Genomic DNA, 27321 nt, shown 5'->3' on the forward strand with positions numbered 1-27321 from the left:
TTGTAGTTTATAATACGGAGGTTGTGCCAATGTAAAAAGTTTACGCAGGGGATGAAAGATTGTTGAGAAATATCTCTCAGAAAAGTGCGCGCGCCAGTGTCACTTCCGGGTGGTTAGATCCGGTGACCTTTGACCTTCGTGAAATGTTACGATAATATAAATTAGCCTTTTTTATTGCAAATAGCTTGATAGCTATAGATCAGGGCGGTCTGCAATAAATTGTGGAAAGAGGATTTACTGCATATTTGTGATTTCTGATACATCTTAGTTGTAAGGCTGAATGGTTCGTTGATAATTGAAAAGGGGCCATCTAGATCTAACTTTGTGACTTTTCCCGGAATTTCTAGATCCCATCTGTGCCATGCTGTAAAAACATACTTTTCAGCAGGTTGACCACTCCTGTATTGAAAGAAAAAGATAAACAAACACTTTTTCTTTACTTGCTCTAAAACACTACTTGGACTGTGCAGAGATGCAATTTGTGTGGGTCAATACTTGTACATACTATAAATACTTCACGGAGAATTGTGTCCTACGGACTCTTGTTTCAATTTTAAACGTCTTTTTGTAGTGGTCCGCTAAACGTCACGAAAATAGCCTTACAAACAGCACAGAATACGTGTAATCAATGAGGTTAAAGAGAGATTTGGTCTTCCTTTGCAACATCTGCTCGGAGATGAATTATGCATATCCTGTCGTCTCTCTGACAGTTGAGACAGACAAACGCACAACTTTGTGATCATAAAACAAAAACAGAGTCTTTGTAACGTTATTTGGGAAGTGTAGACAAACGTAATTCCCGTGTGGCGTAACGGCAGGGTGTTCAGTCCAGAACCCTGCGGTCCCGGGTTCGAATCCCCCGACGCCACCTATGTTGTGCCCTTTGGAAAGGTACTTGACACGACTTCACTCCGCCCAGGTGTAAAAATGGGTATATTGTTCTCTGTATGCGGCACTGTTGAAAAGAACCGTGGTACTGTTGTGTAGAACTTCTGTGCAGTGCCACGTCGTCCTTGTCGTTTGTCCGAAATAAATAAAAGCAAACATTGAATAAATAAAAACATTCTTCTTCATAAAAGCTCCTTGGCGAAACTCAACACACAGTATGGTATACCGAAATATAGATTCTTAATTTTTGTTCTTTCAAAACTTCTTCTTAGACTTTGGAGTTGACTTTGGCATTCTACGACATTAATTAGTATCCGTTTTACTTTTTTTTTGTAATGAAACGGATGAAACATGATGCCCGTGCTGATGTCATCCATACAGTCAAATCAACATGGCCTTAACATTAAAGCAATACAGACAAATTTAAATGTCTAATGAGTTCAGACAAACCAGTAATCATAAACCATATCTCCTCTTACTTTTTTTACCATTACGAAGAAACGAGAAGAAGTCGAATCCACGTAGTTTACAATGCTTGCAGTAATTTGACATTGTATGATATAGATGTATCTGTTAACTATTATTTTCTTGTGACGTGTATATGTGTACAATAGAGGTCTTCATTAATCAATTCATTCATTCATTGATTCATTCATTAAAAACAGTTAGCGCACCTCACTGTCAGACCTTCAAGGGCAGAAGGGCTTTGCATCCGGATTTGTGTTACACAGATTACGCTACTGTTTCTCCTAGCGAAAAGACCGTTAAGTGCACTTTAAAGGACTGAAGAGCGTTTTATCCACTGACGCATAACGTTTTGAGAAGAGAGCGATAAAGAAAGGAGCACTAGGAGTGAGAAACCCAACCGTTTCAATATATCTACGACGGCTAGTCTACATGGAATAAAAAGCATGAACATTTGACTATTCACCGTAAATGTTGTGGCCGTAACGTTGTGTAGAAAGTTTAACATCTTATCATCGATAGAGCCTTAACTCAATAGTTAGTACCCCGTTATTAAAATCCTCTAAAGAAATTTCGGAAATTTCAGTGATTTTCTTTTACTCGTATACACGTCCTATATCTGATACATATTAGACCGACCTGATTTTTTTTTTATTGAAACGGCAGTGATATTTTTATGTTGCTAAAAATTAGTTACTATGACTATTGGAAATGATATCCTGCATTGCCCCCCACATTCAAAAGTGGACTCTTCCAAAAATTATATTTTCTCCCAACCGCAGTGGACCGTGGCGAAAATGATAAACGTCGGCTCAGAAAACTGCCCTCAATATCGCAAAAGCACTTATACAGCATACAAAAATATGCAACATTTTTTATCATCTGATACAGGGATATGATTAACTTTTCGTGCGTAAAAGAATCCTAATTGATATATTCTTTGTTTAAATATGGTAAACGATGCGTCGTTACGTTTGGCTGCTACCAGATCCTTCAAAGCCGGACTCTTCAAAACAGTCGGCGCGTTGAGGGCACGCCCAGAATATTTATCGGGACACATCAGACCAGAAAGGTGGGTTTATTTGCTTACCTGGGGACTCTAAGGTGGTCTTTGGCACGACCTGAAGCAGTGTGAGGTATGTAGCACTGTGTAACACTGTTGCCAAGGCTTGAATCGGTTGAATATGCGCTCCGTGGGAACTGTGGGACCATGGACATGGCCTTGTTGTATAGCACAGTCGTGTTTTCCTTGTTTGCTTCATGTAAAGAAGGGTTGGCAACGAAGATCCAGCGTTTTAAGAGCCTTTATAACGGAATTTATAGCTGTGTGTCGATACTTCCGTGTTGTATGTAAAGTAACACACATTCAAGAGGTTGTGGAAAATTGTTGTGTCAACATCCACTGCTCTCGATTTTGTGATGAGCATTTGCACTTTTGAGAGTAGCTAAGTAAAACGTCTAACTATTACTGTTATAAAGATTTGTAATGTGATGAAAATGTCATCGTGGATTAAACAGGAAATATGTAATATTATGAATATTATGAGAATGTGAATTTGTTGATATATGTAAATTATTTCCCTTTAATTTTGTAAACATTTTGGAATTATGCTGTTACATTATTGTGCTGAGCACTGCAAAGTTGGCAGAAAAGATAAGAAAAGAAAAATGCACCCCCTGTTTAAAATTTGTAAAAATATTGCAGCAAGGGGTTCTATTACTAGTATTAGAAACTGAGCCAAAGAATTGTTGTAGGTAAATGGCTTAAGCATTTAAATATTATCAACACTTTTAGAGCAAAGAGATATACATGATCATGATGACCATGTCATTAGTGACATCTCAAATTCTCAATCGTATGGATGTGCCATTGGGTGTGGCAAAATTGCTGACTCAAGGACTTTGTTGAGTATTTCTCAGGTGGGATAAAGGGATGGAAATTTGGGTGGAGCAATATTGTACATCATGCTTCACCTGGCTGCCCCCAGCCAAACCAACAATTCATCAACTTGTTGTAGGTTTGGTTTTTAAAATAAAGGTACACTTCATGTCCAGTCTACTGTAAATGCAGAAATATTCATGGGGATTTAATTTGGCGGTAGGGAGAAAATGGAGTGTTCGCGATTGTTTTGAGTTCGTGTTTGAAACAATAGTAGCGCTGCAGTCACAGAATGGAACGGCTTTTTGGGGTGGTTTTATGTTTGTGGTAAAAAGTTCACCGCAAAAACCACGAACATAAAACCACGCAAACATTTCAGAATCTGCATTTACAGTATATTGAAATGAAGGAGTTCGGCCAGGATGTCAGACGAGTCAAAACATCATCAAATCTGACAATGGATATATTAATCAAGCCAAACCTTGAGTCAACCAACACCTACACCTAATACCCTGAAGCCCCTATCTCGCTGCGTCCTAAATTGGATTTGTGTTACCCATGACTTTATGATAGGAATATCATGCAAAACGTACAAGTATTACTAAAAAGACAACGAAACACAAAGCGTAAACTGATTCGTTACACAATGCGTAAAATGATTCGTGTCAAATCGCCCGGTTGCAGAGAGGTCGCCGATGTGCTGTGGGTCCAGTGAGCCGGGGCAGTCTCAAGCTTTGAATTTTTTTCTGTCGAACTTATTGTTTGAGAGCCCAATTGTTGTTGATTTCTGTTGTTAAATCTGTCATTTTAAGCTTTAATACGAAAACACATTTTTATCATTGTCCATCTGTCTCAACAAGCAAATTTCTGTCCCGGGCCGGGTCCTCAGGTGACTCCAAGCCCTTGTTGACTCCTAACCCTGCACCTGCATATACCCCTAAGAGGGCCTGCATGGGGGGGTCCCGACAACGCTCTACGCTAAATTCGGAGGGCCGGATACGTAATACGCTAAATTCAGAAAGCCTCCCTACGTTCTACGCTAAATTCAGAAAGCCCCCCCTACGCTCTACGCTATATTATGGAGTGGTCGGCAACGCTCTACGTAAAATTAAAACGGCCGATTACGCTCTACGTAAAAGGGGCATGCAGGCCCTCCCCTAATACTAACCCTAACGTAAACCCTACCCAGAGGTTGAGTCCTAACCCTAACCATAGCCCAACACCTAGGTCAAGTATCCTAATAGTTGTTGGTCGAGTTGACTGTTCCCAATTAGAAATATGGTCCGTCTGTCCCAGATTGTTGGTTTTATAGATTAAGATACAGTATTTGATGTAGGTACCGTAAATATAAGAGATACTGTGTCTTTGTGTAATGTATTGATATAATATAAACATATGGTACATAGAAGTGTTTGAAAGACTAATAGAAAAATTATCATATATAAATTGTAATGAAGTTTCACACGACTGTGTGAACACCCTGGTTAGTGCCTCAGCCCTCAGTCCTCAATCCTTGAATAGATAAATAGAAGATACTATCAGCCCCCCATGGATAGGAGGCATTCTCAATATTATAGGTCTGAAAGTCGCTGAGGTCCATGTAATACTGATCTGATCTGATCTCTCATCGAAATGTATTTTTTTCATTCGTTTTTTGTCGTCAATGAGTTATAGAAATTATTAAAGGTATAATGTACTTTATTTGAGGGTTGTGCCCCCAAATCATATTGAATGGCTTACTGAACTGAAGATGTTTGAGTTTGTATATGACTGTACATTTTTTTTTAGATTCTCTAGTAGTACTAATGTGTGCAATACGTTTTTAAACCTGAAAACATGAAAGTAAAAATCCACAAATTTTCACAAGGACCTGCATGCAAACATATAGAAATGAGTTGTGCAAAAGGATCTAACTTTCTAAGTGTCATTTGGATTTGTATCCTGATATTTTCGAATCTCAGGCTTACTTGGCCCTGAACACCACTACATTAAAGCACACATGATGTTTACAAATTTTTTTATCATAATTTCACCCCGAATTCTTTGTCAGTTTTTGATATGCCAAAAATTCAAGAGAGAAATTCCGAGGTTAACAAGATCCGGGTAGCCCTTGGCTTCCCCAACAGTTGACATGAAACAAATCTGCCCAACGTGCCTGTGGCGTCTGAACACCTCTCTCTAACCATGTACAAGGGTAATCCATATTGATCACATTACTGAACTTGTCCACTGGATGTGTGGGAATGCTGCACTCAGGGCCATGCACTCATCAGTGTACTTTCCTCGGCTCAGGAGGAAAATTTAGCCTCCATAGCAGGCTCTCTGGGCCTTTTTTGGACCAAATGGTTACAGGCTGGCTGCACAACCAACCCAGTACAAAAAGAAGTCATCGCGAAAAGTGTCTTATAAGCCCAAGAAAAGGCCCAGAGAGCCTGCTATTGAGGCTAGAGAAGATGGACATTTAATATGCGAACGTACACGTACAGTTGCAGGCTTTGGGGTAATTTAAGGCATGGTTAACAAACTATTTTCCTTACCTAAAAAATTGAATTTTTTTATACAAAGGATGTCATTGAAAGGCCACAGCCATCAAACAATGATATAATACAGTAACCAATGTAACTGAACAATCTTACCACAAGGTAAATGAATTTACTACAACTGTAATACTAGTAATAAGAATATGCAGGCAATGCAACTAATTGCTATATCATAGGAACTTGCAAGGGGAGCTCATGATCAGTGACCGAGGGATTGTCTGTCACATATTATGTCTGATTTTATAATATTCAATATTGATAGGCTGTATAATAATTTCTATCCTTCCAAATCAATTAGTTCTAAACTTTGTTTTTGTGCATTTATCACGTTTGGCATATGGATAACACTTCTTAGTAAACATAACAAACACCACATGTCCCTGAGGTTGCACTATTTATATACAGCCCTGCGGCATGTTTACCTACGGTCAGGGGGCACTGCTACAAGGACATTGTGATGTCACTGGATTTAGCCTTTGCTGACGTGTGTGTCAGGAATAACTATGCGGTAAAAACCGGCCAGGTATTCAGCTGATGTATCGATTTACATATCATATTCTAGTTGAGATATTTATGATGATGGTCTTTGGCTATTGAAACCTCTGACATGTGGACCAATTAACACAATAACACATGAATTTGTTTTGGTTTCACTGAGTGAACCAGCTAAAAGTAAAAGATGGCCCTTTTTTTAATGTTCATTGCCTTATAAATACTTACTTAAAACTCTTTGATCTACATGTAAACACAGATGTGGTTACATTATAGCATATATGGGCTCATCCATATGCCAATGTTTTTGTGTTGAATAGTGGCCTTATATTATACATGTTTACTGTAATTCACTTTATCTTCACTGTATCAAAATTTCACGTGGAAGGAAAATTGACATTTTCACTGAACTAATTAACTTCACGGTGGCTGCAGGTGATTTACAGAACGGATGTGTGAAGGAATCATAAAAGATAACAACAGTTTTTTTTTCACGGTGATGATAAGTTCACAGTACAGAGGGGAAAACAATGAACATAAAGTTACTGTGTCTGAAAGAAACAAGAATTTCGTTTTGGTGAGTTGCAGACAAAACATCATCTTGTGGTCTTAAAAAGAACAGCAGGCACTTTCTAATGTCAACAGGATCTCTTTCCATGAAAACAGATCCCACAACAGTGAAGGGCCGGTATTGTTTTGGTATGAAGTCCTGACCTGTTGTCATGATACCATGAGACGATGAGAGATCCTGGCACATGATACTGTTGTCTTGTCTTTTGGTACCATCTTTTTAGCTTAATTCTGATCCTTTACAGGGCTCGAAGTTAACTATGTCCCTATGTCCCGGGGCCACCAAAATTTGACCTGGGACAACTCAATAATCAATTCGGGACACATTTGGGACAATCAGGGCTCCTGAGTGCCACTGTACTCCTCCCTTGTGAAACTGTATACTGGTCCCACCCACTGTTTTTGGTGTGGTACTAGTCTTCTCAAAATCAATCATCATTTATCACTCAGCATAGTGAAAGGAAAGCCCGTCCCAGCTAGGCTGTGGTACATGTCTGCTCCCCTGACAGGGGATCAGCAGAGGGATGGTCACACCTCATTTACTTGATTAAGGTTTGCCATGCAAGATTAGAAATCAAACATTTTCGGATTTATTCTACCTCCCCAAGAGCCACCGCATCAATGAAGTCTTTAAACTCTGCAGAATTATGCTTTTTCTTTTATAACCTATTAAAATACATTATTTCAGGTTGTTAACAATATTTCTGGTTGTTAACTTTGTTGAAACTTGTGTTTACTACTGAGTGTATATACCTTTGTATGTACTAGTATTATATTTTTCAAATTTCATGCAATTTTCTATTTTAAAATACACAATTTTGTATATAACTAAAAAAAAAATATTCTAACACAGATTGGCTTGGGCTCAGGTCCTGACTTGAGTATAGGTCCAAACCTGAACATGAACCTTTGGAACTGAATGCAGACCTGACACTAAGTTCATATCTTTGGCCCTGGTTGGGACACTTCAGGACACTTTCGGGACAGTTGAAATCCACTTTTGGGACAATGTTGGGACAGTAGGGGAAAAAGTTAATTTCGAGGCCTGCTTTAATTGGACTCTATAGCATTGTATAACATAGCTTGATATTTTTTTCCATTCCCATTGACAGAAAGATCCTACAACGACTCTTCTTTTTTCTGTCACCTTCTATAAATTTATTCAAATTTGGACATTTTTACATCATTAATCATGGCTTTTTGTCTGTCAAGTTTGATAGAATGGTCTAAAAAAAATTCCAAATATTGAAGCAAATTGAAAATATATAGTAGAGGTTCAAGAAAAGGGGTTCATTTGTTGCCTGAACCTGATCCTTTGGGATCACATTGACAGTTGTTGTTGATTTTTTTGGTTGCTACTATGCCACAGGCTTTTATGCCACCGATGCATAACTGATGAAGTGTCTGTATCTTCTCATAATATTGGAAAATTAATTATTCATGCATTATAAATCACTATAAATTGTGTAGGCTGTATTATGAAATAAATACTTCATATCTAATGATTGTTACATTATGGTAATAACTGTCATCATTAGACATGAAAATTTCCAGAAAAAAATGTAGAATAATTCTTCAGTGTGCTTTATTTATAGCCATTTCTTTTTGGTCAATTAACCAATCCAAATTTAAGTTCAAAGGTTAGCTCGGCCTAAAAACAATAATAACTTATCATTAGAAGAACTTTATTGTTAATAAATGTTTGTCTGTTATTGATTTGTACATTATAATGATGACTTTTATTTTTTGTATGCAATGGCTGATGGAAAGTCCCACGTTTTAATGAGGTTTTGTAATCTTAGTAGAAATGTACATTTTTAGGTCTTCCTGATATGTGAGTGGAGCATTCACTGTCAGTTGCAGAATTTTATCAAATTTTAAATGCATTTGAGGTGAAAAATAGAATCCCCCAGTTTTGTATGGTGAAGTGCTGTTTGCTATTGTTATAATTTCCCAACCCTTCAGATCACATTTCAGGCACACCCTCCAGCTTGATTCTGAAGGGGTCTGTCAAGAATGAACCGGTTTGTTTGTAGTTGGTTGCCAGGGGCAACAGACGCCACTCCTTATACTCCAATCCAATAGACTGGAAAATTTTGATCAGTTTTGACAACTGTTATGAATCTCATATTTTTTGCCAAATTCATCTGTAACTTTTTGTTGGTTAAGACTAGACTCTTTTCACTAATATCTTAATTTATGCAGAATTTTATGCAAAATTCATGTAAGTTGTACGTAGGACTAAAGGAGGACTGCAGGGCACTTTTATAGTTAACAATGGACCAATTTATTAAATTAATATTCTCTTGCCTACATGTTTGGCCAGTTTTTTGAATATTTGGAACTGAATTTTACAAACTTTGCACAGGTTTATGGCATCCAGGATTGGGATATGATATAATATTCAGTTTCATATTCATAACTGGACAGGTTTTTTTTTAAAGTAGAGTGACGTTTCAGATGCCGTCTGTCTTTAAAAAAGTTTCAATGCTAATTTACATATTTCCGGAAAACAGAATGACCACAGTGACATTCTATATTCAAACTGTAATAGTAATACAGTTAACTGTAACAGTAGTAAGTATGCATTGGCTTACATCCAAGCTGAGAGAGATGAAAGATTTGTAGATCATTCTGTTGCATGGAAGCAGTGTTAGTGTTCCTCTGGTCACAGTCACGGCTTGGCAAGAGTTCAACGTCTATGTCTGCACCAGATCTATACTATATCAGACAGTAGTGCCTTATCTGTGATTTGTGCTGCCACTTTTCGCTGCATGCAGCTTATATCACGTCAAATTTGGTAAAGAAACTTTCTTTGTAACTTTTCCCTGTGAGTTAAGTTCTAAAGTTTTGCCCCTATGTTTAACTACGAAACTTCTGTTTAAAAAAACTTCAACTGTACTAATGTCACAGTTCCAAATCTGTGGTTTGAGTTTATTTGGATTGGAGTTTGTGGCAACGAAAAGTATGATATAAAATGTCATTTAAGTCATGATACCAGAATTTGTGTCTTATTTCTTGATATACATGATTGTACCCATATTTTTTTCTTTCTGCAAATAGTGTGTGTGCACTTGTTCAATAGAAAAAAACATGTTTACACAGTGATTTTTTATCTCTATTTAGAGGATCTGAGGTGAGGAGTCTATTTGATGATACCACTCCTATCATAGCTTGATCACCAAGAAAGAGCGCACAATTCTAAAGGTAAGTCTGATGTTTCAAATTTCGCTTGATATTTACATCAAAGGTATACATACAAGGACGATCCTAGGGTCGCTCCAGCTCAGACATGTTGTAAGGGATTGCATTCGTCATTTCAGATGGTGACGTAAAGCCGGCGACCCCTTTTACGAGGGAGCTTCAGGCATAAGCCTCAAGCCTCAAACCTCTGTACGTAAAAGAACCCAACACACTTATTGCAAAAAGTTAAGAAGGGACCCAGTGTGCTTGGCCAAAAAATGCAAACCTTAGCGAAGCCGCATTGCTCTTAGACCACTGGCTACTTGAAAAAGCATCATGCTTCACCTCAATTAAGGATGCATGTGACTGCTTTACCTTTAAGTTACTTTTACAAGGACTTGACAATTTGGAATTATCCATATGTACTACCATAATGGGATGGTCTCCAATTTTGCAATCACACTATCCTGTATGTCTCACTAAATCCTAGAAAGACCCAGAATGTTCTCAAGGTGGCCATGACATTGTGACACTTGAGTTTCTCCCCCTCCCTATAGACGCCTACTTTCCACTTTATGTGTAAATTGTAGTGGTTTGATATATCAGTCGCTGGCAGCGTCCATGGAGTCGTAAACCAGCCATAGAGATCTTGTCTCCGACCGCCAGAGGGTTATTACACACTCTGCTAACAACCCAGTCCTGCACGTACAGAGCTTTAAAAGGTTGGACATGTGAATTCCCTTTACATAAGTCAAGGACAGAGTGAGGGAAAAATGTCATTCAATATTTGCAATGGCGGCACTTTTATGGACTCACAGGTGTGAGGTGCTTTTCCTGTCACTTTCAATATTGAATAATTTTAATGTAATTTTTCCTGCATCTAGAGTGAAGATTTCAATTCCAGTATTTTACAACCAAATAGAATTATGAAATGTAGTCAGAGCAAAATTTTGCACTTAGTAAATAAAACTGAAGATCAATCTTGAAAGATGTTTTTCTATCGGTGATACACATTTTCCCGCCTACCTTGACATGTAAATAATTGTAGTTGATAACACCAAGCTATGTCATATTTTCCACTTTCCATATTGTAAGTTTCTTAACACCATTTTTATCATCTTGCAAATTGCTGATATAATTGCAAGTATGAAGGTGTCTTGAATTCTTGGAGTAGACAGTAGCACACTAGCTAGATGTAGAGCTTATAATTAACCCAAAAAAGGCGTGGTCTTTTTATACAGGTTGCAGTGGGTATCTTGAGCCTTGGATCAGTAAGTAAGCATTTACTGTCAGTTAACCGAGGCCTTCTGGAATTTCAGATGACAAGTGGCCAGGGGCACTTTGACCATCTTAACCCAAAATAGGCGTGGTTCCTTACCAATCATGTTTAACCCTTCAGGCAAAAAATTCATCACATATTCAGTGGGCCTGATGTGTATATTATATACATGAGCCTGATATCTTTATTTTCATCAGTAGCACTTTATTTCCATCCAAAATATTTGATGGTTATTTTGCAAAATTGATATCAATAGCTTCTTGATGTATAATGTAATGAGGATGTAGAAAATAGAATTCAAGGGGTAAAAGAAAGTGCAGAGTTATAAGTTTAATGGAAATGGACAAACTGGAAGTGCAAGAATTCCTTATATATGTATTATTATAACTTACAATTATAGTAGGTTTTGAAGTTATTTTGAGCTGAATTATTTTTTGTCAAGAAATATATTAATTGCAGCCAGAAGTTGTAATAGGAAATGATTTATGCATCATTGCAGGCTAAATAAAGGTGCAAACCTATCCTTATGATAAAGACACTTGTTACCACTAATACACTCTGATACAATGCAATGTCCGACATAAGACATTTAGTATTCATGAAATTGATGAACACCAAAGGAGTGTACTCAGTGTAATGAAGGGAATAGATGTTGCATTTGGCATCATCAGAGAATGATTTTTCAAAGACAAACAAGAGTCCGTAGGACACAATTCTCCGTGAAGTATTTATAGTATGTACAAGTATTGACCCACACAAATTGCATCGCTGCTCAGTCCAAGTAGTGTTTTAGAGCAAGTAAAGAAAAAGTGTTTGTTTATCTTTTTCTTTCAATACAGGAGTGGTCAACCTGCTGAAAAGTATGTTTTTACAGCATGGCACAGATGGGATCTAGAAATTCCGGGAAAAGTCACAAAGTTAGATCTAGATGGCCCCTTTTCAATTATCAACGAACCATTCAGCCTTACAACTAAGATGTATCAGAAATCACAAATATGCAGTAAATCCTCTTTCCACAATTTATTGCAGGCCGGCCTGATCTATAGCTATCAAGCTATTTGCAATAAAAAAGGCTAATTTATATTATCGTAACATTTCACGAAGGTCAAAGGTCACGGGATCTAACCACCCGGAAGTGACACTGGCGCGCGCACTTTTCTGAGATATATTTCTCAACAATCTTTCATCCCCTGCGTAAACTTTTTACATTGGCACAGCCTCCGTATTATAAACTACAAGTGTGGTAAGTTTGAAGGTCCAGAGATTTGCCATTTTCACACTGTGCGTAAAAATGCATCGTCCGTCCCGTGCGCACATACTGTATGCGAGTTGCGAGGGACACGGCATACTTAATACACAGACTGGAGGTCACTATGCACATGTTCGCAGCTAAAACTCACAATTCCCGTTGCCGCATTGGTATGTAACTTGGTATATCGTTTGCAAGGTTGCGTGTGCTGATGCACGTTGTCTATTTTTCAATGTAACAGTGACTATACGATCACAGCAAGTAAGGAAGATTTATACCCCGTATCTGCCTGAAGTATTCCAGTCATGCATAACGGATTATAACATGGTCCCTATGGCAGGGCAGTGGGACATAGCATTAATTATAGGGGTGCAATTACGATATTGGATTGACGTTTAAAGTACGTTATGGTGTAACAAAGCTATTGTGCATCACCACGCCGAACCAGGCAAACGATATGCCAAGTTACACACCAGTGCGACAACGGGATCGTGAGTTATAGCTGCGAACGCGCAAACAAATGCATTCCCAATACTCCCAGAAGGAGGTCATCCTCCTTCCCGGAGTAACAAGTCATCCAGTTTATATTGTGTAATGCCTATAAGTTGATGCAGTGTATATGTCCTTCATGGCATTGATTTTCAACCATAAACTAATTGTAATAATCTCATTCAGCACTAGATTGTTCTTCTATGTACTAGATAGATTAGCATAAATTGTGCTGTGCACAAATGTATTTCACACAAGCTTTGAAACCCATCATGTACGTATCTAGATTGTTCATTTATTTCATTCATGATCAGCACTAAATTCTTCTTCAATCTATGTTGTAATATTAGTATATACTGTGCAGAAATATATTTCACACAAGCTTTAAAACCCATTATGTCTATATGATAATATTATATCCAGGTCGTTCATTTCTATTTCACATTGCCTGTCGTTAATGTTTCCCAGGGACCGACCCTACACATATAATATTCATGCATAAACCGAGAAATAAATCCTCGCCGTTTCCAACCTGTACGTGTATGTGCCTCGTTGGCCTGTAGCGATCTGTTACACGGTTGGTTTTCCTCGCAGGGACTATTTCCTCGCTATTAGTATTCACCTGAAGCTGCCGAATCCCGTATCTTAAGGGATGGTCCATTAGATGCTGCTGGGTAGGGTAGCGACAAGGGATGCATGTATTTACTTTTAGAGTACCTAAATGCTGAACTGAATCCGGACTCATAAAAATGTCTTGGTTCAGGTCCCAAAAAACCTAAACTCATTGATTCGAATCCGGACCTGAACCTGAATGTGGGTTTAGGCACACATCCCTTAACTGTGCCAAAAGTCAAGTGAATCGGTGTGAAGACTTCACTACCTTACAATTACTTACTGACTCAGAGATCACTTGCACTGTTGTGTCAGTGAATAAACCAGACAAGTTTGAGTTTATTTCAATTTGTAGTTATGACATGTCTTTGAGAGTAGTCTTTGTTAAAGAGTCTTCAACTTAATTTAGCCAAGTTGCTTGAGTTATGCTGTTATAACATTATTCAAATATTCCATGGGTTCAGGTTCGGACTTATTAGGTCCGGACCTGAACCTCAAAACCCCTGGATTTGAATCCAGACCTGAACCTGAATGTGGGTTTAGGTATGCATCCCTAGTAGCGACTATTGATTGATACATATCATAACAGAAATATGATGAGTTTTTTTTCAAGAAGATATTGTTTCGTCAGGGTGCGAAACTCACTTTGGGAATAGGTGCACTGGTACACCTGACCTGAAAATTTAGGTGCACAGAAATAATTTTGATGTACAGCATAAAGTAAAGTAGAATGTCAGCAAAACCTTTTTGTAAGCATTACTTATCTCTAGCTTGAATCTAAAATTCCGAAGCTAACTTCTTAGTATTACACATTACTAAATTATTACAACAAAGTTTTTATTTTTGCTGGTGCTGAATGTCATGATCTACATTTTGATATTTATTGCTGTACAAAACCGGTATTACGAGTCTGGTGCGTTATCACAATATCTAGCATCTAATATCCTTATCAGATGTAGACACATTCAATTTGACATTTCATTTCCATGATACCTGCCTACAATACAGATTTAAAATGTCTGAGTTCTAAATTTGTATCTTGCAGATTGACAGACATTCCACCAAGAAATTTCCCTGGAATATGGCCTAGTCATAACCTGTGAAAATTCCCAGACGTATTGTATGAAATGATCCCGAAACTCTCTTTACCACAACATTTTCCCAAGAGACTAAATTTTTCATAATCAAATCTGAAGGCTTATGATTATGCCATCATTATATTGGCTTCACCATGTGGGTTTGGCCTCCTTTTTGGTACACCGCATAATTGTAAGAGACATGCCTATAGTATGAGCAAAAGAATACACTCGAGAGAACAAGTGCTACGGACATGTAAGGTAATTGAAATGGTCTGGTGATACATTCTTGATTGTCCCATTTCTCAATAACTTTGAGTACTCAGACCTATTTTGTATACAACAAAAATGGTTAGATAGAGGCTTGTATATTAGGTACCAGTATTAATTATTTATTTATAGGCAAAAGAACATGTATATTAGGTACCAGTATTGTAGGCAACAGAATACACTCGAGAACAAGTGCTACGGACAGTTAAAGTAATTGGAATGGCCATGACAGCATTCTTGATTGTACCATTTCTCAATAACTTTAAATCCTATTTGGTATACAACAAAAGTGGTTACATAGAGGTATGCCTACATATGTATATGTATACGGTAAAGGCAAAAGAATACACATGAGAGAGCAAGTGCTACGGACAGGAAGGCTAAATTGAAATTCTTCACTGTATCATTTTTCAATAACTTTACTCCTATTTTGTATACAACATAAATGGTTAGATAGAGGCATGCCTATACCATCATATGCATAGGTACCTGTATTAAGGCAAAAGAATACACATGAGAGAGCAAGCGTTGAAGCCAGGTAAGGTATTTGAAATGGCCTTGACGCATTTTTGATCATACGGTTTCTCAGTAATTACAATTTTAACACCGGTACCTATTTGGTATATAACAATAATGCTTAGATAGAGGCACACCTATTGGCAAACGAATACAGGTAAACTAAAGGTAGCTGAAAAGGCAACAATGCATTCTAGATCATTCACACCATCTACTTTGTGTACAACAATAAGGTTTTTATAGGAATGAAGATCTTCTTACATGCGGTACATTTTGAAATTCTGGTACATCCTCCCCCCCTCATTATCAGTAATGGACGTTCCCCTAGGGTAGGGTCGGATTATGCAAGATGGCGGGGCAGTAGGAGATATGTGCTTCTCACAAACCTCAGACTAACAAGGTAGGAAAGCTATGTTATTATAGGGCCTGTTTGGAATTCTATAGGGCGGCATTACATTGTGTACCTTTCAGGTCCATTTCGCAGGCACGTGTATGCATGCATGCACAAAAAATGTCGGTGTAATATGTGTATACACTCAATTTACACCAATAATCTTTGCACAAAAATATACGCAATTTCAGCCTAAGAAAAAGCACCTGTATTATTGACTGTTAGGGTCTAGGAAATAGCATGTTTTATGCAGGATATATTACATGTAATATTATGATACATATGGTTTTGGGATTTGTTGCATTAGAAATGTGTTGCAAATGGAGCGGATACGTCGTTCCGATGTCGTGATATTTCGCGCAATACTTGTACTGTCACGTCCTGGCAAGCTCCGTGTACCTGCCAACGAGGTGGTTTATGAAAATCTGCTTGCAGAAGTACATTGGAACGAGCTCAACAACGATTTTCTGCGTATGGCAAAGGTCCAATTCCTCTCTGCGTGCCGCGTTGGTAGGATTGTCATTTAGCGGCTTTAGTTGATGTAAATCAATTTCTGCGATGCAATATAGCTCGGTAACGGCCTCGTATATCCCCTGGTGATAAAGCTAGCAGGGGGAGAACATGCATTATATTTTATGAGGGCCCAGTGGAAGGATACAATTGAACTGTTACTCAATTAGCAATCATTGAAAATCTTTGTTCATGGTTTTTGGTAGAGAAGTGAACGTTACATTTATGGAGATTTTCTTAATCTTACCCCTTTTTACTGAGTGACAAATGGATATTACCTGTTGTTGCAGTGAGATCACTACATTTTTTACTAGGTGTGTACTTCCTAGCCCGACAAGATCATTTGCATTCCCTCTGCGTACTAGAGGAATGATACAGCAAATACGATAGCTACAAAACTAAGCCCTCCCCCTGCTTCCCTGACAGAGACGCAGTTGCTGCCATGTTTTATAGCCTTTCCATAATTATAGAGGGAATCGGGTGACATAAATTATGGAATGAGGAATGTCGATATAGCGGGGACTGTGGGAATAATCATGTTTGCTGGCTCAGCTCCGGTCCATAATCTGTGTATGGCTGATCAGTTCATAGTAGAGCTGTGTACTGTAAATGCATAAATGTTCGCGGTGGTTTTATGTTCGCGGTTTTCGTGGTAAGTCTTCGTCGCAAACTTAAAAGCACTACAGAATTTTTTCCCCTCCCCCTATACCCCCTTGTCTACTATAGTCTCAAACGTGAACTTAGAACCACCATGAACACTCCCTACCTCGAAATTAAAATCACGCAAACTTGAATGCATTTACCATATCTAAACCCTTAAGCTGTGCCTGTACCTGTAAAATTGTTTAGGTACAGGTGTACCTGAAGAAAATAAAGCACTAGTGGACACCATTTTTTAGACTTAAGATATGCAAATCCCATGTCAGAAATGACAATCTTGAATTGAGAATTATGAAAACTTGACTGTGAATAATTTTTTTGGGAGATTAGAATACGTACTATGCAAAGACGACAATTTACCTGTAAAAAGACAGTTGGCTACATGTAGAACTTGCAGATATTTTTCATTCACCAAATATATTCAGGTCCATATCCAGCTCCGGACCAGTACTCTAACCTCTCAAATAGAAGTACCCCCTGGAATAGAAGTACCCCCCGGACAAATCTTCAAAATGTAATATAAGTACCCCCTGGAATAAAAGTACCCCCCGGAAAATTTCAAAAATCGACAGTCGAGGCTAGGTTAACTGTGTCCATACATGTACAACTGTCACTGTCAGAGGGAAATAAGATAATAAGCAGGTAGGTAACTTATATTTAGTCAATTATGCCATACCTATTAAGTATATAGATATTGAACAAAATAACTGTCCATAGCTTGTTCAAATCATGATGATCTTCCTCGCCTCTTCGTAAAATATAATAGTAATATTGAAAAATTGGGCATAGGTTCCCCGCTATGACCCCTAACCGGGGGCCACGGTGCTTTCAAATTCAACAAGTGAAAATGTACATGATACATGCTTTTTCTACTTGGAACTTGAAGCAAGTGATCAAAGAAAATTGTTATATCATTTTATTATGACTGACAATCAGTGACATATAACAAAAATCATCAGAGTACTTAAGTTAAATGTACCTGATCATATTTTCTGAAGACATCAACCACAAAAAAACACAAATATGAACACAGTCCTTCCACAGAAGAAATATGTCTATAAACTTTTGCTCCATAGCGTCGAAAACAAAGTGAGACGCTCGGATTTTGAGTTCCCGCGGTAAATCCCACAATATTGAACAGAGATCGACTGTAAAAGTAGCTCAACGTCACAGACCGCACATACTAAGAAGTTACCCATTACGTGTTGACACTAGAAACCTACTCTCCAAGCAGAGGTTGAATGGGCAGATCCTCACCGTTTTATCATATGCCGTCATTTTTGTCGCTAGCCCATTCGTTTTATCATATGCCGTCATTTTTTGTCGCTAGCCCATTCTAACGAATAACTTCTTAGTATGTGCGGTCTGTGACGTTGAGCTACTTTTACAGTCGATCTCTGTTCAATATTGTGGGATTTACCGCGGGAACTCAAAATCCGAGCGTCTCACTTTGTTTTCGACGCTATGGAGCAAAAGTTTATAGACATATTTCTTCTGTGGAAGGACTGTGTTCATATTTGTGTTTTTTTGTGGTTGATGTCTTCAGAAAATATGATCAGGTACATTTAACTTAAGTACTCTGATGATTTTTGTTATATGACGGCATATGATAAAACGGTGACGATCTGCCCATTCAACCTCTGCTTGGAGAGTACTAGAAACCCGCGATGAACTGCCTAAATTGGGAAAATCTTACGATTATTTAAAAAAATGAACCCTCTGAAAATAAATATGGCCTTGTGTGTCTATCGTTGCCCAAAAAATATAATATTTCCATGCGTTTACGGTATCATTTAAAAGATCGGTATCCGCACTACGCAATATGCTGCTAGTTTTACTGTCGTAATGCCTGGGAGTGGCGGCCATGTTTCGCGATTTCGCGCTGTTGTTTACCGAATCATATCGGACATATTTCTGCCGTTTTAGAGATTTTGTGGCCTCAAAACACATATTACAAGGGAAGTTAAGTTATGATTGTTGTTTTAACGTGTTACATGTCTTCTGAGAACAAATAATTCTTCCGCCGCGCTGCCGATACTACGGATATAGTGGTCAGGAAATTATTATTCCCCGTGCAGGCGTGCACTCTACTGCTTTGGTTTACGATGTAAACAGAGACTATCGAAGTTATTTGTATGAAAATTGTATTTTAAAATGTCAATGTCGCGTCTTATTTTCCGGTTTACTTTGTAACGTCATAGCGGACCCGGTCATAGCGATATTGACCGATATGTTACGAGTGCCGCCAGGATACTTTTCACAAGGCCGTCAAAGCGGCGAGAAAATCAACGCCGGTAGGCCGAAAAATAGCTAATTACGAGCAAAAATGCCGGGGAAATATGGGCAGATAAACCTTAACTTACGATTTTAGAGGGATTCCTGGTTTGCAAAGCCTCAAATTTTCAAAAAATAATAAACGTACCGTCTAGAATAAGAACATACCGGGTGGAACTATAGGCGAAAAAAAATAAACGTACCGGTACGTTTATTTGAGAGGTGAGAGTACCTGAACCACTGTACATGTACCTGTACCTGAAAATTGTTGAGGTACACAGCCCTCAAGTTCAGAGCATTCCTTTATGCGATTACAATATACCTAAAAGGACAGTTCCAAAATATTACAGCTTATGGATTCAGCTACTGCATTAGAAGAAAATTAAGGGCCTGATCATATTTGCTGATGTGTTGATGTGTATGTGTCTGTCTGTCAATATGGGCCGTTGAGCCCGAAATAAACAATATAAACATTTGTCGTATGATCATTGTACGATTTCAAACTAAGGGCATTCAAACAATCATGCTCTCTCTGTTGTAAAAAAATCCGCTGTCTTGTCGCTAAAAAGGCTGTCTAATCCTTGTCTGCGGTTGGTTCTATCACAGCCTGATTGAAAATTCCACACCACATCAAAATCGTGCAAGGACCTGCGATGAATGTGACTGCACAGTTAACCTTTAGCACTCTGAAGTAACCGTTTGGCACCAAATTCCCTGTTGGTTACAGAGATAGGCAGCAGGGAGAAGGTTAAGAGTATCAAATTCACTTCCAGTTTTATGTACCTTGTTGCCTCCGCGGTGAGGCAGAAGGGTACAAGTTTGGTCAGGATTTGTGGAATGATGGTGTCGCCGGTATAACTCTCAAAGACAAGGTTGGATGTTAGTGATTTTTGGTAGGTAAGTTTTTGTTGGGGAGACGAAGGTCAGGTTCGAAGATGGGTTTTCTGCGGTGTTCCTTTGGTGCTGTAGTGGAAGTTTTGTGTTTGACGATTTGTTTGTTGCCGACATAACTCGCTGTACATGTTTTAAAGGTACATTCCACTCCAGAAGCGGGTATTATGATTCACCAGAGACTAAATTCTTATGCTTGAATCCAGTTTGTTTTGTCAAATTTACCATAAGTTGAAGCCTGAATGCAGGGCGAACATTATAGCGATCTAGTTCTTGAATTCCCTGAAGGACCCTTCCAGCAATGCCAGAGTTCAGTATTTCTTACAAAAGTACCAAAATCTGTGTATCACCACACATGATACTTGATAGTCTTCAAACTTTTTGTGTACCTTTTTTGTTAAGCTCCGGGCATCACGTCTACCGTTAGCGAGAAATTGTGTCCGAAGTTGGCCATGCAAGTACATAGAAGCAGGTCCGTATGGTACACAGATTTAGAAAAGGATTATTGGCAAAAAGACAGCTGAAGTAATTTAGCCAAAAGTCGGGTACATTTGTATCCTGAAAAATATAATTTATCAGAAAATAGTACCAGTTTCTGAATGGGAATGCTCCTTTAAGTCAAAATTTTTTCAGGTGATTCCAAAATCCGAACCTTTTTCCTGCTAGTTCATCAAAGCGTCCTTCTATAGACCTCACTAAGAAAATCTATACCACCTTGCCAGATGAATCTGACCTTAGCCTACCTTGAAAACCGATCTCATAACAACTTTTGGCAAGGACTCAAAAAAACTTAAAGTGATAAATGACAAGTTTTCAGTTCTCTTTGATTCATGACCATACTTGAGGTGACTCCGTACCTGCTAATGACAGTTTTATGTTTACGAATGGTTCTATTAGCAATGTCATTACCAAGGAAGGTTTGCAAGCATAATATCCTCAAAGTGCAATCTAGATTGTAATGTGTTATGATTTAGATTCACGTTACTTGTTATACGAAAGTCAAAGTTTTGTTAAGTTGTTAATTCTCTCACATATTAAAAGAGATGTGCACATCCTTGATGACACTGGTAAATCACAGATAGTATTATGCAGCAGCAACGTTTAGAGCTAAAATTTGTTTCCAGCTAGGTGACACTTTAAAGTCTAATGTAGTAAAAGTTTGCAGGCTGTTAAAGTGATTATAACTTATTGTACAAGAGTTTCTGCTTCCTAATCAGTAGAGTTTAACTACCGTAAAATTCCTATTTACGTACGCACCCCTCCTAACGTACGCACCCCCGATTTGGGGACGATTGCAGGCCTGACTCAGTGAGTTGAAATGTTCAGGGGGAAAACCCTCCTAACGTACGCACCCCCTCTCCAGCATTTCTGTGGATAGTTAGAGGTTGACATGATCATCCTTCCGATGATGTTTACCGACTTAAAAGGTTACTGAGAAAATGCTTCTGGGTAGAAGGTATCAAACAATTTAAATATATGTATTATCCATTCTTTATTACTGATTGTGTGGTAGCATTCCACACTTCATTTGCATGAAGATGTACCGTAGTCTCATGCTGATATGCGATTTTTCCGAGGAAGAACCCCTCCTAACGTACGCACCCTGACTTTGGCTTCGACCTGGAGCACCTGTTTAAAAAGTGCGTACGTAAATAGGGATTTTACGGTAGCAATTTTGAATAGTATAAGACTAGTAGAATCTTTGTATAGTTTAAGTAGAATTTTCAAATAGTATTAGTAGAATTTTTGTATAGCATAAGTAGAATATTTTGTTTAATTAAAAGTATAATTTTAAAAAAGTGTCAGTAAAATTTTTGTATTGTATATGTAGAATATTTGTAAATTACAAGTAGAATTTTTCAGCACAACTCTAAAACTGCTTTAGGATCAAGATAATGTTACTACATGCAATTGTGATGGAAGCATCAAGTTGTTTATCAATTTTTAGTTGTTTCTCAAGTTTTAGTGGCAAAAAAAGGATGGTTATCGAGCAGTGTCAAGACAGTTTGCGTCCTTCCAACAATGCTCTATCCCTTTTGGCCTGCCCATATCTGTTCCTTGAGCCAACAAATCTGTGTTTTGACCCGGCAAGTAGTCGATGCTCCCCCGAAATTTCTCCTAACCTGTGAGATACTGACTTGACCTACCGATCGATGTTTACCGTCGCTTTGTAAATGATTGCCCTGTTATGTCACCATGGCAAGTAGGCTTGATAGAATTGTCTTTCTTAAGATTTCATCTTCTTGACCCAGAACCATTAAGGCTGTGTTCCACTTTCTTCCTGGTACTTCATTCATCAATCTGGATGTACACTGTAAATGCAGAAATGTTCGTGGGGTTTTAGTTTCGCGGTAGGGAGAAAAGTGTTCGCGGTGGTTTTGAGTTCGGGTTTGAAACGATAGTAGCGCTACTGTTGCACGATGGAACATCTTTTCGCGGTAAGTTTGCGGTAAATAGTTCACCGCAAAAAAAGCAAACATAGAACCACCACAAACATTTCTGCATTTACAGTAGTAGTTGTTCTCTTCATCAGCTTGCTACTAGATTGGCTCAAAAGCTTGACTGTTGGTCTGGTGGGAAATTTGTTGGTCTGTTCACAAGACATTTGGAAAATTGGGAATAAAGCTTGCTGAAAGAAGAGTGATAGAATTTTGAAAAAGGTCAATATTTGGATCTTTTAGTGGATTCTTCTTTCTTGAATTTCTAATCACTTTTATTGTGTTGTTATTTATTGGGTGGGCCAACTACTCTCTCTACACAGCCAGGGGCTGAATTGTGAAGAGTTTACAATTGGCGGGGCTAGATTGCAAGGGTCTGGAGGTGCTAACTCGGATGAACTCAATATAACAATTGTCCCATTTGCAGCCATATAGAACTGTAAATTTTGAACCACTCACACCGGAAAGGACCCCTACTCTTTTCGATAATCACCTCAAATTTCTACCCAATATATTTTCCTATTCAGGAAAGTTTTGAAACACTCTAAACCTATATATCATAAATCATGCAGAGAAAGCCAGGTCAATATGGCACCATGGTTCTCCATAATAGATGAGGTGGTTTTGTGGTCACCACATGAGGGATGGCATGTCAGGAAGTGTTCCTCCCAGGATGATTCGATTATTTCTGCTTATCAATCTTGTACACTTGAACTTTGCCCACTTCCCATGTCAATCTCACAGGCAGCTGAATTTTTAATGTGCCCTCGTTAGGTGGCCTGAACAGTGTGTTTGTTTCACCTCTTTCCTGCCGCCTAAGACCTTAGAAAAAAAGAGAGTCCCTACCTACGAACCTTAATTTTTTTTAAGTACAGTAAGGCCAAACTGTCTTAATTTTGTGGATGACATCTCCGTGCACATTGATTTTTGCCTCCTCTGACGCTCCACGAAACTCTGGAACTTGCCGACTCATATTGCTGCAAAAGGCTAGCATTGTGCTGGCTCGTTGTAAGACTTGATATGTGTACTTTTTTAATCATTCTTTATCTTAAACATTCGATCATTTCAGCTAAGTCTGCTAAGATGAACAAGACAACCTGCATGTACCTCCAACAAATTAAGGTTTGTTGTTTGTTTGATACACTGTGTTCTGTGGTTAAATTTGCAATACCAGCTTTGTAGTCCTGTGGTTTAGCAGGGGTTTTTTTGCTGGATTTTTTTCCGCCCTCTTGCATTAATATTCGGGTCTCCAGAGGATGTCATCCATAAAATTAAGATGGGGTGGCCTAACCGGAATTACAACATTTGCTTCTTAGGCCTATCGCCATAATCCGTACAAATTTGATACCAAACAGCTACCTTCGCAGTCCGATGGTTAAGTTGCAACATACATGTACCTTTGACCTTCTTTCTTTGAGACACTTTCTTTATTTGTTGTAACAATTGTAGTTCTTCGATTTTAGGTGGCAAGAATGAGGCTATCGTAATTTTCTTTTAATCGCAAAGAAGGTTTCAATATTCAATCTACATTCATGCACGACTGATGTTATCCACTGATCCATATGATAATGCAAGTTGTTGGTATTAGTTGTCATACAGTGGAAATGATTTGTGTGCATAATTATATTATGTAACTAAATATTTTGGCTCTCTGTATTGCACAGTAGTTTTGTTGTTAACCTTTAGCACACTGAAGTAGCCATTTGGCACCCAATTCCCTATTGGTTACAGAGTTAGGCAGCAGGGAGAAGGTTAAAGTAAGACTGAACATTGACTGTACAAATTCATTTCAAGTTTGACAAATTTCACTGGCTAACATTCATGCCTGTGTAGAGCGCAAGTTTCAATCATGGGGCTTAAAGATTAGGAAATGTATGTATGATATTTTGTCATATTTGCATTCTCTATGCACTCATACACCGGCTGTTTTTGCAGTGAAAATGTATATGATAACACAGGGCGAGAAAGTATTGAGCTTGGGTCAGGACAAGAAGGCTTTCGTGAGTTAGTGAGGAAGGTGTTTTTCGAAGATAACAACCACATGTCTTTGTAGCCATTCTTCTTCAAGCCTCTCATAAATTTCTGCATGGTCTGTTATCAAAGTAATAGGTTGTTCATTGTACATCCACGCTACAGAGGATAGACAGATCATATGAACTGATCAGTGTGAAGTACAGACACTTAACCTTCTCCCTGCTGCCTAACTCTGTAATCAATAGAGAATGGGTTGCCAAATGGCTACTTCAGTGTGCTACAGGTTAAGAATAACTTTTCCCTTAGATACCTACATGTATGTCAGAAATGTGAGTGAAGTTGCAAACAAAATGAGTTAATTCATACATTCATTAAGAGCACCATCGCAAAACGTTAAGTGTGTTTGGAGTAGAAAATGAAGTAGGGAATTTACCCAGTTTGGTTTCACCGTAACACACTTCGAAAATGCCTTCCTTATCTAGCATTAGAGGCGCATTGTAGTTAGGTCTTTATTTCCTTTGTGTCATTTTAGCCATTTCATAAAGAGAATTGTCTCAATATTGATGTAAGAATTTCAAAAGGAATTACTAAAAGGAAATTCAAAGGACAAAGGTCTTGTTCTTGGTGATGAAAAGTTGGTACTGCTACACTATGTTTTTCCATTGAAGAAAAGCAAAAGAAAACTTAAAGTTCAAAGGTCTTATCCGTGGTGCTGAAACGTTGGTGCTGCTACTCTTGGTTTTCTATTGAACAAAGCCAATAGAAAATTTAACCTAAAGAAATCTAAAAGTACAAACGTCTTGTCCATGGTGCTAAAAAGTTGGTGCTGCTGCACTTGGTTTTCTATTGAGGACGTGGCGTCTGTGTGGTACCTCTCCGAAGCTCTAGTTAATGAAGACTTACACTAGTAGTTCTCTCTCTCTTAGACTACAGTAATTGCAAGGAGCGCCATGTAAAGTGATAGCATTACATGACGATCCTGTACAGCACATCAGTGTAGTCTAGGGTATTAGACTGTTATTTTGTTACAGCTGGGGCTGCGTACTTGGACTTGAAACTAATTTGATCCCACACATTTGCTTCCAAAGTAGAAAAGCTACAACATTTCAGTGTAATTCCGTGTGACACGTTAGTAAAGCCTTCGATATTAAAGCATTACTCTATTGCACCTGAGTCTTTGCACTGGAACTTGAAAACAGTGAGAAATTCTGTTAACAAACACAGAAGCAGCAGATATTTAGATTGATCTTGTTCAACACTCCAGTGGAGTCTACGGAATTAGATAGTCACTGCATCACACCTGGGTTCCGAACTTGAACACGAAAACAAACTCTTTAGATAATTGTGACATAAGAGCAGAGAAGGGGCAGCCATGGAGCGAAACCCTGCATGACAGGGAGGCATTTTAGCAGAATTAGATGTAACTCTGTACGTCTTATATGGGGCTCTCACACTTGGACTTGAAAACAGTTTAATTTGACTCAAATTCAAAAGCATAAGAATGGCAACCATTCAGGATGATTCTGTACTGCACCTGAGGTTTTGTGTTAAGGCTTGAAGACAGATTCTATCAAATGCCAAAAATAATAATTACTCAAGCAACTGGATAGAATTTTGAAAATTTCTATCCAGTTGCTTGAGTAATTATTTTTGGCGTATCTTACTACCTGGATGTCTAACTTTCATCAACAGATTCTATCAAAGTTTGGTACAAAAAAGTATCTACCCTACAGAGAAATATTGTAAAGTCAGCCAAATCAGAGTGTGACTTACTGTACATCTGTATCTTCGGACTAACAGACACCTTCATTTGTCAGATATGAAGCAAGTGTAAATGTATTGTGCAGCAGTATCCTTCCACCTTTCTTTTGCAATGGAGTCCCTTCTTTGGCTTTAAAACTGAATGTTATCTTAGCAATAGTCTGTGAGCTTCTGAAAGAAAGGGGGAGGGACCTGGTGAACTCGGTAAAGCCAAAATAAATCTGAGAGGGAACTAATTAGATTCACGCGGCCTAGGGCAGTGGGATGCGGACCACTTTCCCAAACAGCCCACCCGGTAAAAGAGATCACGCTATCATCACATCTCCAACAGGCTACAGGTGAGGTAAGCCCATTACTGGAGATAGGCAGATGAGGTTGCACACCTGGGTCTATAAACTTGGAGGAGAACTGCCTGAGGGAAGACGGGATCGACAGATAATGTGCCTTGAGTGATCACTGTCATTCCGAGGAAGACATTTTCTTGAATAGGATGCAGTAGACAGAATTGAAGAAATACTGATTGCAGCTGCAGGGTGTGCAGACCACTGCAGCAGCAGAACACAGTGGACTACACCATTTGACGACAAGCAATACAAACTTTGCCGTAAAACGATGCTCCATCATGGTTCCTATCAGGATGATGGACATCATTTCACTGGTCACAAAATAAAGGTCAGGGTGAGGAAAGGGCATGTTTGGTCAACTCAACTGGAAAGCAGAAACCTTCTCCTAGATATGTAGTTGCCCAACAATATACATCTGATAATAGTGAAGGATTTTCACGAAATGCCATAATCCAGAGCTTTTCAAAACTCAACCACTTCTTCTTTGGTAAAGACTTACCCACAAATTAAAAGAAGAATCATGAAAACATTGATCTTAATTTAATTTGTCACATGATAATCAATATCAGC

The 27321-nt window shown here is 38.4% G+C and overlaps 1 protein-coding gene across 5 annotated transcripts in view; it reads left to right on the top strand.

Annotated features, from left to right (window-relative positions):
* The first annotated feature begins 2337 nt into the window (after window positions 1-2337).
* LOC136429875 (tetraspanin-18-like) overlaps window positions 2338-27321 on the top strand; it is a 53087-nt gene continuing 28103 nt past the window's right edge. For 2 of the 5 annotated variants that reach the window (XM_066419960.1, XM_066419955.1), the window contains exons 1-2: window positions 2338-2425; window positions 9961-10041. The gene's annotated coding sequence lies outside the window, so the exon portion shown is untranslated. Of the gene's footprint in view, window positions 2426-2470; window positions 2490-9960; window positions 10042-15826; window positions 15909-27321 lie in introns of those variants that run through there. The other 3 variants (XM_066419956.1, XM_066419959.1, XM_066419957.1) reach the window with 3 other exon arrangements.

Source organism: Branchiostoma lanceolatum, chromosome 3 (assembly GCF_035083965.1).
Source record: "Branchiostoma lanceolatum isolate klBraLanc5 chromosome 3, klBraLanc5.hap2, whole genome shotgun sequence".
NCBI lineage: Eukaryota > Metazoa > Chordata > Leptocardii > Amphioxiformes > Branchiostomatidae > Branchiostoma > Branchiostoma lanceolatum.